At 39.3% G+C, this 16,755-nt stretch overlaps 1 protein-coding gene across 2 annotated transcripts in view; it reads left to right on the forward strand.

Moving 5' to 3' along the window:
• Positions 1-16,755, forward strand: part of LOC144612948 (uncharacterized) — a 131,908-nt gene that overhangs the window by 63,736 nt on the left and 51,417 nt on the right. For both annotated transcript variants that reach the window (XR_013550172.2, XM_078433353.2), the window contains exon 3: positions 3,936-4,062. The gene's annotated coding sequence lies outside the window, so the exon portion shown is untranslated. The remainder of the gene's footprint in view (positions 1-3,935; positions 4,063-16,755) is intronic.

Consider the following 16,755-nt stretch of genomic DNA (forward strand, 5'->3'; position numbering starts at 1 on the left):
ACTGCCAATTTATTTCTCTAATTTGTTGGAAGTCAGAATTGGCTGGGGGCAGGGGGAAGACTCTACATTTTGAATTCATAGGCTATTTACCAGTGTCTTTTCTGCTTCTCCTTCTATCCTGGTGTACCTGGACTAATTTTGTTCTCTGATTTAAATCGCAATCTAGTTGCCCTGGCATCTCAATTTAAGGGAAGATTGGATGTTGTTTTTCAAAGGGAATTGCAAGTGTTTTACTCTTGTCTGAAAACAGATTGTGGCTTCTTTCCCAAGGATAAGCTTCGGAATTACATATAAATCTCAGGGTTTCATTCTTAGCAAAATGTTTTCAACCCTCTTGTCCACACATTAGTATAAATGAATAAAACAGAGAAAAAGCCAGAAAACACCCTGACAGACAGTGTGTGAATATTTCTGATCTGCTTCCTGAGCCTGCCATTCTACCGAACACATTTTGTTTACTCTCCGGCTTCTAATTGCTTTATTGCAGATTTTGTAGGCAGCATGACAACTTGGGACTAAATGCATAAAAAAGCTTTTGATGCGGAACAGAAGTTACCACTCATCTGTAAGGAACCAGAGAGGAGCTTTAAAAAGAACAATTTATTTTAAAACTATCTGATAAGGACAGGTATTTTTCAGATGTTTTTATTTATTGGCTATGATGTACCTTTCTTCTAGGAGCTCAAGTGCAAACTTTAAAAATATTCAGGGGTGTCTGGGTGGCTCCACTGGTTGAGAGTCTGACTCTTGATTTTGGCTCAGGTCGTGATCCCAAGGTTGTGGGATTGAGCCCCGTGTTGGGCTCTGTGCTGAGTGTGGAGCTTGCTTAAGATTCTCTCTCTCCCTCCTTCTGCCCCTCTTCCCTACTCGTGTACTCTCTCTTTTCTCTCTCTAATAAATAAATAAATACATACATACATACATACATACATACATAAAATATTTAAAAATATTTAGTCTGGGGTCTCCTTGATCATTCCTTACTGTCTGTCACTCTTCTGATGAATATTTTGCAAAGAAATCATGTTTGGGAAGATTACCACCAGCCTTATGTATCAACTGTCTCCAGAATTGAATGCTGTAGCTCTTTAAAACATGTACTCACTGTGTAGGACAGGGACTGAGGATGGCATCTCTAAGTGAGACCCAGGCCTGGGAACTTGTAACTGAAAACACTGACATTTGACCTGTGCCTCCTGAGAGAAAAAGTAAGGTTCGTGGTCATTGTCATCCTTAATGATCTCTCAACCTGTTTCCCATGTCTCAGTCTTATTTCTGGTACCATGTCTGGAGCTTTTCATAATCCTGGATATAATAAATACCGATTGATCGTTGATTAGATTTGCATTTGGCTTCCAGGAACTAAGCAGAACAGTCCGGCCACTATGGCCAGAGGCCATCTGAGTCTTCTCAGGTCCAGGAATCCCTTACCTTTGCTGTGCTTCAGAAAACTGGTTTCAGTTCTTCTGATCTAGTCTTCTGAGGTCCAGGTGACAAGAGAGCCTCCCTGGGGCTGTATAATTCTTTTGTTCTCACTCTACATGATATTTTAATTCAAATTCAGAGTCTTGTAGTAGGAAGGGAATTTATAGATACGTAGCTCAACTCCCTCCCAGTGACAGTCACGATGGAGGGGTTCACACTGCTTGTCCATTCGTAACAACTGAGCATTTAACTCCCACGTTGTTGCAGTTTTTAATTTTGTGAGTTTTTAAATATTTTAGATGTTAGAAACTTATTCTTTAATGAGTAGAAATCTCAATCTAAGGAAACCCAGAGTTTGTTTCTAGAAGTGATGAAAATAAAATCACAGTTCACCTCACTAGTATCATGATATCCTTTTCCACATAACATGTCTTCAAGTAGGCTTACCTATATTTAATGTTTTTATATATATATTTTTTCAAGTGTGCTTATATTTAATGGTAACTAGCTATGATTGCTAGTTCCTGAGCTAAGTGCTTTGCAATACATCATGCCATTTAATCTTCACAACATATTAATAGTCTCATTTTAAAGATGACAAAATTGAAACAAGGAGATGTTAAGTAAGTTGCCCAAGGTCTAAGTAAATGTAAAATAATCTACCGTTGTAGCGAATAGCCAAGCCTGGATTTGGAACCAAGTCAGCTGACTCCCACATCCCTGCATTAAATTACTCTGCTATGTTGCTGGCCTATATTTACTCATTTCTAATTTCTAATTTCCTTAGATCCGAAAGGAATTTGAGGCCTCTTCAAATAAAAGTGCATGTAAAATAGCATAGTTAAAAACTATTTAAAACAGAAGAAAAAGATAAATTCTGTGAGAGCCCTTCAAATTTTTGGAAATAGCAATCCCATTGCCCCTAAGTTTGCATTTTCAAAGTCAACATTGCCAATTTCTTAAGCATTCTATCTATTGGGAAGAAGGTGGGTTGCTACACTGCTAACTCTTTGGGGGAAGCGGCCTTGTCTTACCACCCCTGTGTCTCCAGTGCCTAGGGGACAGTGTTAACATTGACGGAGAGGACTGGGGAAGTTGAAGCTGGTTGCATAGGTTTGATTCAGGCCACTGCTGCTGAAGCACGCTTATTCAGAGTGGATGTTGGGTCAAACTGTATGGCATTTGTGACTTGGGAACCCAAGGCAAAAATGGGGATGGAGGAGGAGGAGAAGTAGAATAAAGTAATATTTGTCTTTCTTATCTACTCTCCACTATTTATCTTTCTTATCTATTCTCCACTATTTATCTTTCTTACCTATTCTTCACTATATGCTGTTTTGCATTTTTTGTATATATCACTGTAAACCCCCTTGAATCCCTTTTAGAATGAGGCAGGATATTAATAAATGCTTATATATTTATACAGGCACACATACATACACATAAAATATTAGATTGAATAGACCTGTTTAATGAAATCCTTTGTTGTCTGTTGAGATAGATAAAGGGTGGCGTCATTAATCAGGAGGAGGCTAATGATTGCCACGTTCACAGAAAAGGTGGTGAGGCATGAGCCCAGATGATGAGCGAGGGTTGGGCTTTCCGTGTGCTGTGCAAGCTGCCCCTGCGGGTCTCACTGTGATTGTCCCAGGTGGTGTGACTTTTAGGCCTGTGTCACGCTGCTCATCTTCCTCTGGAACTTGAGAGTTCTCCTTAAAACTGCATGCTATGGGGCGCCTGTGTGGCTCAGTCGGTTAAGCGGCCGACTTCGGCTCAGGTCCATGATCTCGCGGTCCGTGAGTTCGAGCTCCGCGTCGGGCTCTGTGCTGACCGCTCAGAGCCTGGAGCCTGTTTCAGATTCTGTGTCTCCCTCTCTCTGACCCTCCCCCATTCATGCTCTGTCTCTCTCTGTCTCAAAAATAAACGTTAAAAAAAAAAAAACTGCATGCTGTACCTCAAAGTCATGCAGAAAGGGTAGACGTGTTCTTTATTTATTGCAAACAATATTACTTCTCTTCATGCAGCTGGAGAACGGTATTTGCTTAAACGATTGCATACATCACATGTATGTCAAATTGACCTTCAGTCAGCTGAACCCCCCTGGTTCTCATCAGAGAGTCCCCTCCTTAGTTTTGTGCAAGTGATACTTTACACCCAAATCCAGGACTTTGCATTAATTACTCCCATTCTGTAGATGGTGGAGTAGGTTCAAGGAGGCCAGTAAGTCTTCCTTCTCTTGCCCTCCTACCTTTTCTCTCCTGCCATTGTGACCTCTTTATTTTTATTTGTTTGCTCCCAGTCCTTGGAGTTATGTCCCTCTCTATGGTTGATTCCAGGTATTCTTGACCAGATGGTACCAGAGCACTGAATGATGGGGTTGAGGGGATTTTCACAATATCTTCTCTGGGTGGGGAGTATTTGTTAAATATGATACACAACTCATATTGGGTATTTCCAATACTATCATTATGCTACGATGATTCCCTTTCTCTATCATCTTCATGTACTAGGTCTCCAACCCCAGGAGGAAGGGGGAAGAAGGAAGAAACCGTACTTAGGTTGATCAGAACCCAACAATCCAGTCATCACTGGGTGCCCTTGACAGTCTTGCTTTGTTCTCCCCAGGAAGGTTTGGGGGTGAGTACGGTAGACCTGTTCCACAGGGCTGCATTTTGGCTACCCATGTCTAATAACCAGGGCTGCTTGGCCATGTTCAGGATGCCAAAGTCAAGTGGTGAGGTTTGTTGTGTTACAGACAAAGGTTTGCTACTGGAGGTCATGGTGCACATCACTTACTTTCCATCAGGACAGAATGTTGGTTTACGGGTGGCCTTTTACAGTCTAAGTTCAGGCTGGATAAGTCTCACTTAACATGAGAGTCTCTCAGATATCAGGACCTTTTGTTTTTATGAAGAAAGAAATTTTGGGAGATAAGGAAGGGCCTGATGAAAAATCTTCTTCCTTTGGATAGGTCACAGCACAAAAAAGAAATCTTTTTGCCATCTCCTATAAGCTCAAATAGACCAGGGCTGCTCTCAGCTGGGGTGGCCCAGGGAACAGGAAAGTCTTGACCTGAATAATGAGTATAGCTCTTTTTATTTCTCACATCTGTGTCCTTCTCAGCCCTTACCAGGGGTCCCTGAGGTGCAAAGACAAGCTTTGGTTCAATTCTCCAGAACTTTTACTATTTGTAATACTTGCCAATATTCACTCATTCATCATATATTTGTTGCGTGCTTTCCAGAAGCAGGACAAACTGTAAGAAAACAATAGTAGTGGGTCTCTGCCCTCAAAGAACCTCTGTCTAGAAGAGGAGACATATTTTAATTAAGTAATCGCAGTAACAATACATAATTACAAAAAATAGTAAATGATCTTAAAGAGAATGGACAGACGACTTCAATTAGTCTGGTGGTTACGTGAGAATTCCAGTTATCCTGTCCATGAATGTGGACATCCAGATGTGGAGTGGGTTAGAATGGGAGTGAAGGACCAGTGTGGGTGGATAGTAGGGAACAAGATGTGAAATAATGTGATAATAACTACGTATAAAGGTAATGAGTTGGTGTTTTTCATTTAATGCTCTTGTAGAGCTTGAAGGTTTTTATCAAGTAGATATGTCACTTTTTTATAATAAAAAAGTTTAAAAAATAAAAACTAGGGGGTGCCTGACTGGCTCAGTCAGTCGATTAAGCGTCTGACTTTGGCTCAGGTCATGATCTCATGGTTTATGAGTTCGAGCTCTGCATTGGGCTCTGGAGCCTGGAGCCTGCTTCAAATTCTGTGTCCCCCTCTCTGTCTCTGCCCCTTCCCTGCTGGCGCGCTCTCTCTCTCTCTCTCTCTCTCTCTCAAAAATAAATAAGACATTAAAAAAATTTTTTTAAAGAAATAAAAAAATAAAAACTAAAGAAGATGGGTTGTTGGCTTATACACAACATTTCCTTCTCGCAGTTGTGGAGGTTGAGAAGTCTGAGATGAAGGTGCCAGCAGATTAGGCGTCTGGTGAGGGATGGCTTCCTGGTTTATAGACAACTGTCTTCTCACTGTGTAAATGGTGGAAGGGGTGAGTAAGTGCTCTGGGATCTCTTTAATAAGGACAATAATTCCATTTCCTGAGGACTTCACCCTCACAACCTAAGCACCTCTAGGACTCTCCACCTCCCAATACCATCATGTTGGGGATTAGGTTTCAGCATGTGAATTTTGGGGGGATATGAACATTCAGTCTATAGCAATATGTGACATGTAAACCTACTTATTCTTGGCTCTGTCCAAGGAGGGATGTCATTCTAGAGTAGAATCCTCCTTTTCCTTAGGACAGCTCAGCATCAACCCATATACTATATTTCAATGATGCTTAATTTCTCTCTTAGTCTTGATATAAAAAAATCAACATGAATGTAAATTCTATTTTCCTCCTCTCTTCCCATGCTTCTCATCATTGGATCATCCTGGAAAGATGCTTGATGCATAGCCCACACTTTGGAGATCGCTGGATTACAGGACAGGAAGGTTGGGGATACTAAAGGCAAACAAAGTCAGGCATATTTTTAAAATGTAGGGTAGGGGGGGTCTGGGTGGCTCAGTCAGTTAAGTGCCCGACTTTGGCTCAGATCATGATCTCATGGCTCATGGGTTCAAGCCCCATGTTGAGCTCTGTGGTGACAGCTCAGAGCCTGGAGCCTGCTACAGATTCTGTGTATCTCTCTCTCTCTTTGCTCCTCCCCTGCTTGTGCTCTGTCTCTCAAAAATGAATAAACGTTAAAAAATAAATAAATAAAAAAAATAAAATAAAATAAAATAAAAATGTAGGGGTAGAAGTAACCGATTCTCTGACAGTGGAGCAGGTGAAGAGTGTTTCTTTCGTTTGTTCATTCAACAAACAATAAATTGAGCAATTCCTGCCAAGTGCTGTATTATACACTAGAAAAAGATAATTCACTTAAATCCCTGCCCCTCCCAGCTTAATGAGGAAGACTAAAATGCAAATGGGAAATTACAAAATGGTATTTGGAAAGAGGCAGTACAAAGTGTTTGGAGTCTCTCACCTTCTGCATGTTTTGGTCACTTTCTTAGTTGGCTCTCCTCTTACCACCACTCTTTTAAAAAGCATTAAAAATTTTTTTTTTGATGTTTATTTATTTTTGAGAGAGAGAGAGAGACAGACAGAGGGTGAGCAGGGGAGGGGCCGAAACAGAGAGAGAGGGAGACACAGAATCCAAAACAGGCTCCAGGCTCTGAGCTGTTAGCACAGAGCCCGACAAGGGGCTCGAACCCACGAACTGCAAGATCATGACCCGAGCTGAAGTCAAAGGCTTAACCGACTGAGCCACCCAGGTGCCCTGACCACCACTCTTAATTGCAGTGCCTCTTGCCTGCACCCCTCTCCCCATACAGAAGGTGTTACAGTAGGGATTACTCTACTATATCTCTTTTTATGCCACTTACCAGCTTGTAACATTCTCTGTAATTATTTATTTTTATTGTCTGTCTTCCTCCCATGAGAATATCATCTTCCCAAGAGCAGGGATATTTGTCTGTTGGGTCCACTAATCTGTCCCAACTCCAGGAATAGTTTGTTGAATGAACGAATGAAGGGAGTGATCATTAATCTCTGATTATTGAAGGTCGTAGACGGAGGGAAATGACATAATAAAGAAGGTAATGTGTGAGCTGGGTCCTTTTAAGGGGAAAAGGCATGTTGTACAGAAGGAACAGCGTATACAAAATTATGGAGGTGAGAAGTAGCTTAGTGTGTCGGGAAAAGATGCATGGTTCAGCTTTAGAGTATATGGTAGAGAACACTAGAAGATGAAATTGGAAAATTGAGGAAGATTATGAAGCCCTTCATATATGTTGTTTACCATTGGGGAATTTCAGACAACAAAAGTACCTGAAGACCCGTAAAAAGAGAAGTTGATAAATCAATTTGTATAACATGTAGAAAATCTTACTTCCTCTATTTTCAAGCCCAGTGTGCTTGTCCAGAGCATTGTTGTTGAGGAAAAGATGCTGAAGATGTCCCTGGGCTTTGGATGAGGCCTGGGAGAAGTTTCCTAACTAGGTTAGGAAACATGTTGTTTTCATCTATGTCACCTGGCCTAGTGCCCACTACATACTAGTTGTTCAGTAAATATATAGAAATAAATGAAAGAATGCACCTGCTATGCAGTGTCCAGATGACCTCCAAAGTGAAAAGTATAACACTAAGGGGTGTCCAGTTTTATCCCAGTTGTTGCTGATATGAATGCCCTGCTGGACATGTTTGCGGATAGTCTCCAACTCCTTTGTGGTGTTACAGTTTTGTGATACAGAGCATGAACTTTGGAGTTAGAACAACTTGATTTTGAATCCTGGCTCCATCATTTATTAGCTTCATGCCTTAAATAAGTTCCTTAACCTCTCTGAGTTTCACTTTCCTAATGTAAGGATGTCAGTATCTATTACCTAGGATTACTTGAGGATTTAATGAGATGGTCTATGGAAGAGTTTCAGGCACTTATGGGAACTTAGTAAGTATTCAACAATGGGTGAATATTCATTCCTTCTATTAAGGAGGAATGAGGTCAACTTTGATAAGCATGTACGCTGTAGAGAAGCATTGACGTTTCAGGGGCACCTGGGTGGCTCAGTCGGTTAAGCATCCAACTTTGGCTCAGGTCATGATCTCACAGTTTGTGTTTTCAAGCCCCAGGTTGGGCTGTGTGCTGACAGCTCAGAATGTGAAGCCTGCCTTGGATTCTGTCTCCCTCTCTCTCTCCCCACCGCCCCTCCCCCCCCCGCCCGCTCACATTCTGTCTCTCTCTCTCAAAAATAAACAAACATTAAAAAAATTTAGAGAAGCATTGATGTTTCACTTTATTTAGTCAAAAGCAGAGTAAAATGAACATGACCCATTCAATTACTTAATAAGTTGGCAAACGTTTCCTTTGTGCCAAGTATATTAATGGAAATATAAACTCAGCAGAATTACAGAAAAGATGTGTTTTTTTTAGTGACCCGTAATGACTACGTGCACTAGGTACTGTGTTCCTCTTCCATGCTGACACTTTGGGGTGCGATATAATAAAGAGAGATGGTGAGGTTGGGATGATAATAACAAAGTCTAGTGTATAAGTGTGATGCTTTAAACCGACCAGTTAGTGTCGTACAGGGAAAGGGTCTGCCTTTTCATTCTAGAGAACCCTGGAATGTTGAAAAGGACACAGAATGGAAAGCAGGAAGGATGGCTCCTTGCTCCTGAAAAGGTTCTTAAGATTCATGTCCTATTAGTGGTTCATTAATCTCAGCTAAAATTTGAATCTTGATGGTGTGTCAGACCCCGTGCTAACTGCTTACTGCTGATCATCTCACTGAATATTCATAACAGCAATATAGGTATTATTTGTCTTGTTATTTATTCATGTATGAAGCTTAGAGAAGCGAAGAATCTTGTCTAAGTTCTCTTGAGGAACAAGTGGTGGTGGAGTTGGGACTTGAATCTCTGTTTCTTTCTCCCTGAATGCGTAACCTCCAAGGTGTGCATTTGCTCCGTGGAACAGTTGTACTGGGCTTCTAATAAAGGAGAACCATTTTCTTAACATGCATTGAAGCAGTTTGAAGTCCTGTAAGCTACAGAGGAGTGTTTTTTTTCCCTTAGGATACAATGTCTAATACTAAGAAATGTTAGCAGAATCATTTGTGAAGGTGACTTAGACAACCGTCCATCCAGTGAGCCCAGCAGCAGACTGTTCTCTCACTATTCTGTTTGTTCATTAAATGAAGCTTTAAAAAACCTGTATGTATTCATTTAAATGCTGACTTTACAGGTAAGAAGAAGTGACATATTTAAGTAATCAATTTTACTTACTTCTCTCTGTGATGTTTTGCCTATGAGTTTGGGTACAATATGCATAATTTAGATGTCAAAGAACTAAAATACATTTTAAAGTTTCTAGTTTCAGGTAAATATATTTTATAATAAAACATGAATAAAAAAATCAATGAAATGATCACTTAGGTAATAAGCTGGATTTAAGATACCCAAAGGATCAGATTACTCTAGTTAAGATTCTTCCTGGAGCATGAATCAAGCATTTTGGGAAATGGAATTAATTCTGTTAGACTCATTCAGGATAAGGTTTCAGCAGATTAATACTGTGAATTTCAAAAAGCTCAAACCATCTGATATTCCTAAAAACCCTGGGCATCGGCCTGGGCTGAAAGTTTGATTCTTATACAATCACTTAGCTTTATGCTTATTCTAAGCCCTTGCCTGGCCCCTACCCTGATTGGATGTTATCTACAAGTTGGCTTTTGGTCTCACCAAGGACCGGGTAAAATAGAGTGAATTGTTCATGCTAATTTATCATAACTTCCCAAAAGGAGAGTGCATCACTCCTCTAAGCGTATACCCTTTTGTTCATAAATTCAGCAAATATTCTTAGCAAATGACATCAGAAAATTTAAAAATTTATATCATGTGCTAGAATTTAGCCTTTGTTTACTTAAACATTGTTCAACCTGAGTATAAAATACACTGCTGGGGCCCTTTAAAACACTTTTTTTGTTGGATTTTAATTCAGCTATAAAGACAATTCAAGTGAGAAACTTCAGTGCGTTGATTTTGTTCTTTGCGTCATTGCACTGTAATTAGCTGAGTTGCGTTTTAAATGCAGCACAAGAACATCTTTCTTGTCTGTTTATGTCAGAAAAAAATGGCTAATGAGCACTTATCAAAAAGATGAACATTTTTTCATTAGATTAAGTAAAATCAAAAGAGATTTATAATGTACTATTATGTTTCAGCTTGGAATAAATTGAGTAAAATAGCTAATATCTTCACAGCTTCATAAGAATTTCTCTGCATGGCAGGATCCTCCTCCCCCACATATTTAGACTTCAGGGAAGTACCCATTTGTGGTGATTTGCTTTGTGAAATCAAGGCACATTCCCAAAGGATTTGGAATGCCCTTAATATTATTTGTAAAATCTGAGTATCTACGAAGCAGGTGTCAACATGGATCTCCTTTGGATATGCTACTGTTCTTTGCTACTAGATAAAGTTCTTTAAAATTGTTTTTAAAAATGATTTCCCTCTAATTTGTGTTAGGAGTCAGTCACAATGCCACCTGGTACTCAGTATCATGCAGAGCATTCTTCTATTTTGAGATTTTTGTGTGTGTTCAAGTGAATGAATATTAGCCTCTGTGTTCCCAAAAGGTATAGATGATGAAGGTTGATTCCTTAGGAGAGTTTAAAGTAAAAATATATAAGTTTAAGAACCTTCTTCCTTTAAATGTCACATAGATGGCAGGTTATTTTCAGGGCATCAAAGATTCTGAGACATTACTTTCATTTTAACTATGTGAGAGTTAAAATCCGGCTTCTTTGGTGTCTGTTTAGGATTGTACAAATACGTGCATATCCACAAAGCAACCGAATAACCAGGCCATATATAGATAAAGAAGAATCTTAGCTTTCTCAAGGTTTTTGAGTTAGCATTAGGGTGAATGGACAAGAGGTGAATTCTCTGTGTAAAAAAATGAGAAATAAACTGCTCTGGACACTAGACACTTAATATAATCATATAACTTTGTTGGATGTCTACAAAGGAGTGGAATTGCTGGAATACAGGATATGTATTTGTACCATTTTAATAGACACTGTGAAACGTAGGGGAAATAATACCTACATTCACACTGCCACCAGAAGAGTATTAACATTTTAGTTGCTCTATCTAGTCACCAACAAAATAAAATTTTAGCCATTCTGAGGGGTTTAAAAGTGAAGTCACTGTGGTTTTAATTGCATTTTCTTGGATGGCTAATGATGTTTAGCAGCTTTTACTCTGCTTGGCCATTTGGATATTCTCTTTCATTCTCTATTTAAGTCTTTTGCTTATTTTTTAAAAATTGGGTTGTCTTTTTTTTTTCTCATTGATTTTTAGAAGTTCTGTGTATACATATATTTTTTAAGATTTTTTTTCAATGTTTATTTATTTTTGAGAGACAGAGAGAGACAGAGCATGAGCAGGGGAGGGGAAGAGAGAGAGGGAGACACAGAATCCAAAGCAAGCTCCAGGCTCTGAGTCATCAGCATGGAGCCTGCAACGGGGCTCAAACTCATGAATGGTGAGATCATGACCTGAGCCGAAGTCAGACACCTAACTGACTGAGCCACCCCAGGTGTCCCTGTTTATATTTTGAATATGAATTCTTTGTTGGATATATGTGTTACACACCTTACTGGTTGTCTTTTGATAAACAGAAGTTCTTAATTTTGAGGAAGTTATATTTATTAATCTTTTATTGTATGGTGGTAATAATAGTAATAATAATCTTTTCTTTTATGATTTGTATGTCCTGTATTCAGAGATTATTTTGCTCACCCCAATATTAAGAATATAGCCTGTGTTACTTTCTAGAAGCTTTATTGTTCTTCCGTTTACATTTAGATCTGTAATTCATATGGAATTTATATGTATGCATGCTTTGAGGTGGGTTAAAGTTTCATTAAAAAATATCAATTATTAAACATACCATCTTTTCCCCCATTGCATTCAATAGTACTTTCTTTCATAAATTAGGTGGTCTTACGTGAGTGGTCTGTTTCCTAGATCCTCTATACTATTTCATTGATTTATGTGCCTATCCTGTGCCAGTACCACTATTTTGATTACCCTACAGTTTATAATACATCTCGATATTTGTTAATGTAAATTCTTTATTCTTTTTCATGTTGGTTTTGGCTATTCTAGCTCTTTTGCCTTTCCATATAAAAATTTAAGATCAGTTTATTAATTTTCATAGAAAAGCCAGCTGAGGTTTTGATTGGGATTACATTGAACTTTGAGATCAATGGGGAGAACTGACATCTTTGCAACACTTAGTCTTCTAATCCATGGACATAGTATATCCCTCCATTTATGTAACTCTTTCTTATTTTCTGTCAGCAGTGCTTTGTAGTTTGCAGTGTACAGGGTCTTACACATTTTTTGTTAGCTTTGTTCCTAGGTATCTGGTATTTTTGATGCTAGGAATCCATAGATAGCTTACATTATAGTATTGTAAATGATATTGTTTTAAAATTTCGTTTTCCAGTTGTTTTTTGTTTGTCTCATCTGTTTTTTAGTCATATCATCTACATATTTCCTTCTTCTGGATTTGAAAATATATATTTTTATTGCTTAGTTGTCCTTTTGTTAATTAAATATTCTTTTTCTATTATTTTTGTGATTATCCTAGAGGTTACAACATGCATCCTGGACTTACAGTCAAACTTAAATTAGGATTATTACCACTTACTGAAAAATGCAAGGACCTTGTAACACTATAACTGAATTCACTCTGGTATCTCTTTTGCTACTGCTGTGGAATATTTTCAATATTGTCTATATCTATATATTTATATTATATATATATATTTTAAACCCCATAAGACATTATTAATATTATGTTTAAACAGTCAGTATTAATTTAAATTTACCCACTTATTTATCCTTTCCACTGCTCTTCATTCTTTTCTGCATTATTGTTCTTTCATTGAGGATCATTTCCCACCCTTTTAAAGAGTGCCTTTCAGGGGCACCTGAGTGGCTCAGTCAGTTAAGCATCCAACTCTTGATTTCTTCTCAGGTCATGATCTCATGGTTTGTGAGATCCAGTCCTGTGTCAGGCTCTGCACTGACATCGTGGAGCCTGCTTGGCTCCTCTCTCTCCCTCTCCCTTTCTGTTCCTCCTTCCCTCCCCCACTCCCCACCGCCTCTCTTTCTCCCTCTCTCTCTCAAAAATAAATAAATAAACATTTAAAGAGTACCCTTCAGCATTTCTTTTAGTGTGCGTCTGCTGGGATGAATTCTCTGTTTTTGTTAAAATGGCTATTTATTTAGATTTCATTTTTTGCAAATATTTTTATTTCTTCTCGAGAGAAACAGAGAGCCAGAGCATGAGCAGGGGAGGGGCAGAGAGAAAGGGAGACACAGAATCTGAAGCACAGAGAGAAAGGGAGACACAGAATCTCTGAGCTGTCAGCACTGAGCCCGACCAGGGGCTTGAACCCATGAACCGTGAGATCATTACCTGAGCCACAGTCAGACCCAGAACTGACTGAGCCACCCAGGCGTCCCTGGATTTCATTTTTGAAGGACATTTTCTCTGGGTGTAGAATTCTAGCTTTGCAATTATTTAAGAACTTCAAAGGTGCCATTCTTTTGTCTTCTATTTTCTATTGTTTGCACTGAATAAGTCAGCTTATTGTTATTGCTTTGAAGGTAAAGTGTCTTTTTTTTTTTTTCTTCAAGATTCTTTTTGTCTTTGTCTTTGGTTTTCAGCAGTTTTTTATGGTTGTGTTTCTTTAACTTAACTAGCTTGGAGTTATAATGATTATTGAATCCGTGTCTCCATGTATTTCAGTTTGGGAAACTTTCCTGTCAGTATCTCTTCAAATATTGACTCTTACCCATTTTCTGCTTCCTGTTTATCTAGAACTTTATTTACAACAATTGTGTCACTTAAAAAAAAAGTGGTATTCTATATATGTCAGTTATGCTTGTTTGTATTTTAAATATTTTTATCTGTTTGGGCTTCAGTCTGAATATTTAGCCTGACCTATGTTCCAGTTAATTAATTTTTTCTTCTACTGTAACTAATCTGTTGTTTAACCTATCTGTTGAATTCATAATACAATGATTGTATTTCATAGATTCTAGTGCTCCAGTAAAATGGTCAAATTTTTTATGTTCTCTTTTTAACATATTATCGATAGCCTTCTGGAGAAACCTTAATTTTTTTTTTAATTTCAAATTTATAGAAAACTTGTAGGAATGGTAGAAACATTACAGCATATCTTCTACCTAGAGTCACAAATATGTTACATTTCCCTCTATTTACTTTATCATCCTTTCCTCCACGCACAGGTGTTATCTCCTGCCACATTCACACATATTATTTCTTTCTGAATCAGTTGACAGGATGTTGCAGATGTCATTCTTCTTTATTCCTAAATCTTCAATTTGTATTTACTAAAAACAAGGAATTCATCTTACGTAACCACAGTACAACTATCAAAATTAGGAAGTTTAATGTTAATACAATACTATTATGTGATCTACATTGTAAATTCAAATTTTATCAGTTATTCTAAAAATATCCTTCATAGTTACATTTTTTTCCCAGTCCAGTATGTGATCTAGTATACATTGCAATTAGTTGTCATGGCTCTTTAGTCTCTTTCTATCAAAATAATTCTTCCACCCTTGCTTGTCTTTCATGACCTTGATATGTTTTAAGAGTATAGAACAATTACTTTTTGAATGTTCCTCAATTTTGTTTTTTTCTGATGTTCTATCATGATTAGATTCATATTATGCATTGTTGCCAGAAAGAACTCGGAAGTGATACTGTGTCTGTTTCAGTCTATTGGTTTGTTGTGGGTGTTACTGACTTGGATAACTTGGTAAAATCATACTGTCTTTGTGTGTTATCCATCATAAAGTTACTGTTATTGATTTGTAATGACTAATTTGTGAGACAGATATTGGGGACCATATAAATGTTATGTTTCTCACCAAACTTGTACCTAATATATTTTAGCATCCATCAATGATTCTTGCCTAAATCAATTATTACTATGATATTTGCAAAATGATGATTTTCTAAATCCATTATCTTTTCTACATTTATTGCTTGGCATACTTGTGTAAAGAATAGCTTTTCGGGGCACCTACGTGGCTCAGTTGGTTAAGTGACCGACTTTGGCTCAGGTCATGATCTTGCAGTTTGTGAGTTCAAGCCCTGTGTCGGGCTCTGTGCTGACAGCTCAGAGCCTGGAGCGTACTTCAGATTCTATGTCTCCCCCTCTCTCTACCCTTCCCCTGCTCACTCTCTGTGTCTCTCTGTCTCTCAATAATAAATAAACGTTAAAAAAAAAAAGAATAACTTTTCAGATACCTGGGAAGATGGTGGCATAGAAGGACACTGGGCTCACCTCCTCCTGCTGATCCCTTAGATTCCACCCATATTTGCCTAAATAACCCAGAAACTGCCAGAAGACCAGCAGAATGGACTCTCTGGAGCCAAGTGTAGACAAGAGGCCCATGGAAGAGGGTAGGAAGGACGGAGAGGTGGTGTGTGCTTACACGGACTGGTGGGAGGGAGCCGGGAGGTGGAGGGGCAGCCTGCCTGGCAAGGCAGAGCCCCCGAAGTCTGGCTTGCAAAAGCGGAGGGGCCGGACTCTGTGAATTCTGACAGCCAGCGGGACTTAACATCTGGAATGTTAAAAGTCAACAGCTCTGCTCTCAGAGAGCGGTGAGGGCGAGAGGATGCAGGGAGGGAGGGTTGTTGAGCCCTGGAAGGACAGAGTTCAGCTCAACGGGGGAACAAAGGCGCTGGCAAGTACCATCTCCCTCTCCCATCCCCCAGACGAAATTCCAAAGGGAACCAGTTCCTGTCACCGAACTTGCTTGCACTGCAGGAACACCCAAAGCTGTGCTTCTGTGGATCCATCCCTTCGATGGGCCTGCTTCCCTCCTGGTGCTGCAGGGCCCCTCACACAGGGGACCACGGATGGCAAATAGAGCTAAGCCTGCCCCTCCTGCCCCTGTGCACATTGCAGATCTGCCCTGGCTAATATGCCCTTGACCAGATCCCATTGAAGTACCACCACAAGCCTGGCAGTGTGCAAGTAGCCCAGACAGGGGCCACACCACTCCGCAGTGAGTCCTGCCCCGGGAGAGGGGAAGATAAGGTACACACCAGTCTGACTGTGGCCCCAGCGGTGGGCTGGGGGCAGACATCAGGTCTGACTGCGGCCCTGCTCACCAACACAAGTTACTCCGGACAGCACAGGGGAAGGGCGCTGAAATTTGGAGCTACCTCAGGGACTACCCAAAATGACAAAATGGAAGAATTCCCCTCAAAAGAAACTCCAGGAAGTAGCGACAGCTAAAGAACTGATCAAAAACAATTTAAGCAATATAACAGAACAAGAATTTAGAATAATAGTCATAAAATTAATCGCTGGGCTTGAAAAAAGTATAAAGGACAGCAGAGAATCTATTTCTATGGAGATCAAGGGACTAAGAAATAGTCATGAGGAACAAAATAAAATGGAGGTGGCCATAGCACGGATTGAAGAGGCAGAGGAGAGAATAGGTGAATTAGAAGATAAAATTATGGAAAAAGAGGAAGCTGAGAAAAAGAAAGATAAAAAAATCCAGGAGTATGAGGGGAGAATTAGAGAACTAAGTGATGCAATGAAACACAACAATATCCATATAATAGGAATTCCAGAAGAGGAAGAGAGAGAGAAAGGGGCTGAAGGTGTACTTGAACAAATCATAGCTGAGAACTT

This window comes from Panthera onca, chromosome D1 (genome assembly GCF_046562875.1).
Source record: "Panthera onca isolate mPanOnc1 chromosome D1, mPanOnc1 haplotype 2, whole genome shotgun sequence".
In the NCBI taxonomy this organism is placed as follows: Eukaryota; Metazoa; Chordata; class Mammalia; order Carnivora; family Felidae; genus Panthera; species Panthera onca.